Source organism: Gavialis gangeticus, unplaced genomic scaffold (genome assembly GCF_001723915.1).
Source record: "Gavialis gangeticus isolate Ggan-Ray unplaced genomic scaffold, GavGan_comp1, whole genome shotgun sequence".
Taxonomy (NCBI): Eukaryota; Metazoa; Chordata; order Crocodylia; family Gavialidae; genus Gavialis; species Gavialis gangeticus.
The window spans coordinates 29,463,346-29,465,724 of record NW_017728996.1 but is presented as its reverse complement, the minus strand read 5'-3'; positions in this window follow the sequence as shown (position 1 = coordinate 29,465,724).

Below are 2,379 nucleotides of genomic sequence, written 5' to 3'. Positions count from 1 at the left end.
GCGGGAGAAGGGCTCAGGCGTGGCAGAGACTAGGCAGACGGCAGGGGCGGGGGAAGGCGGGAAGCGCTGGGCAGCGGGAGCTGCCGGCCGGGCTGGAGACGCTGCGACACGCGGAGCCGGGGTCCGCGGGGCTGCCCGGCGCCTCTCCGCGGTGCTGTCCCGGACGGGGGCGCGGCCTGGCACCCCGGACGTGGGCCAGGGCCCCGGGAGGAGGGAGAGGGGTGCCGCGGCCGCCGGCGGGAGCCGAGGCCCGGGCGAGCCAAGGCCCGAGGGGGCTCCGGAACCGAGGAGAGCGGGGCGCGGGGGACTTCGCTTGCTCGCTCCTTTCGCCACCGCGGTAGCAGCCAGGCCAGCTGCCTCGGGCCCCACGGGGGCAGCCTCCCTCCGCCCCCGCAGGGAGACATGTCGCTCCGCCGTGGGGTGATACACTGGGGTCAGCTGCAAGTCTCCCCCGAGGCCAGGATCCACACCCCCTCTCCAGCCCTTGGCCCCTTCAGCAGGGCAGCTGTTTGGAGCTCAGATTGCGCCGGTCTCCAGGGCAGCGGCTAATCTGGCTGGCCCCCTCCACTGACAGCGTTTCGGAGGCAGCCTTGGCCCCGGGCGGGCGCTGGCCGGGAGGCCAGGAGGCTTCTGCTCTGCCCTGCCCCTCACCTGGCCTCCAGCCCTCCCTGCGTACACGGAGATCCCGGGACTGAGCCCTCTGGAAAGCGCTTGGCGGTGTTCAGATGAAAGCCTTTCTCTGCCCAGTAGGGCTGTGCATGTGTCTCAGGCTAGATTTCCTCGGCACCTTGTGTTTTTCTCTTTTCCCTTGGGGAGCCTTGGCCTTTCCGCAGGGACACCGCGTGAATTGCCCTGCCTTGCTTGGTTTCGCCTTTTCTCCCTCTGCACACGGTTTCTGCCAAATGAAGGGTCAGCTCCTTTTCCTTTATTTTGGTCAAGGATTTGGTCTAAACATCAAACGTAGTAAACCCCATAGGAGGGGGCCAGTGGCCCCTGCTCAGAAAATGTCTCGTCCTGCCCGTGTCGTAGACGTCTCGCATGCAGGAACAAACACGCTTGTATCCGGTGCTTCCTACCCGATGAGCTTTCAGTGAGGTTTTGCTTTCAGTGTTCCAGGTGCAGAATTTGAGTGTATCATTTTGCAGGGCCGTGGTGAGGGGGGAGAAGGGGGTGTTTTGTTTGGGAGGGTTGTTTGTCTTTTAAATATTTGCGAAGGGAAATCTCCGCAAGGCCCTTTCCGACAAGTCCTAACACAAGGTCTGAGGACATGTGAGTGTTCAAAACGATCCCACAATTTACTTTTCGGGATCCTTTCAAAAGGGACATACTGGATTTCGGCCCTATTTATTTTCTTTAAGTGACCTCAGAAAATTTCTGAGAGTGCCTGGATATTGTCAGCCAAAGAAAGCCTGTGAATAACTGGTCATCGCGATTTCACAATATAAAAAGTGTCTCATCCGGTGCATTTTTCAGGAAGAAGGAAGGGAAGGAAGAAGAATGATGGCAAATTTCAATCCTTGCTGCCATGACAAACGTCTGTACGTATTTGGAAGACACGAAGGACCAATGAGTAGCTTCGCAATTGTGTCTAGATAATTTGGCTTTGCCAAGCTGCAACACACACGCATCCCCCATAGATCGATTGTAGTGAAAAGCTCCAGACTCTGCTCTTTCAGATGAAAACACAGGAGTAATTGCTGCATCCAGCTACATCTGCCTATTTCGGGTCAACCACGCTCCTTTCCCATACTGCCCCCACAATGGGAGAAAGCCCTGGACCTGGTAGACAGAGCCCTTTGTGACGGCCGAGTGAAACGGAAGCACTAGCAAATACCAAGAGGGACGAGGCAGCCAGGCCGTGCAGGGCACGTAGCGGGTCTGTCCCTGCTCTAACCCCCGCGATTGCAGGATGCTCAGGGATCAGGGACCCCGGCTGGCCCCGTCCCTCCGGCTCGTCCTACGGATGTGATGGCCCAGCCCTGGGACGCCGGGGCGGAGCGTGGGGCAACGTCCTACGCACAAACCCCAGCGGGAAGTGCGCCTCGGCCACACGTTGTGACACCTGCCCCGGTTGCTGCGCGGCCTGGCGCGGGGGCGGGTCGGCAGGGCTGGTTCGCAGGTGCAGGAAGGACCGCGCCCATGCACATGCCTCCTGTCACAGAGGGTGCTGGGGCGGGCCCGGCACCGAAGCTATGCGCTCCCCTTCCCCGAACACGTCTGGCCTCGCCCGGGACCGCGGGGCCCCGCTGCCACACGCGCGTCCATTGCCCTCGGCAGCGGCGCCGCAGGGGCCGGGCAGAGCTGTGCGCTTTGCGGCCAGCGAGTGACGCCTCCCGCCGCCCCCAGCCCGCCTCGCTTGGCACGTGCCGTGCGGCCGGG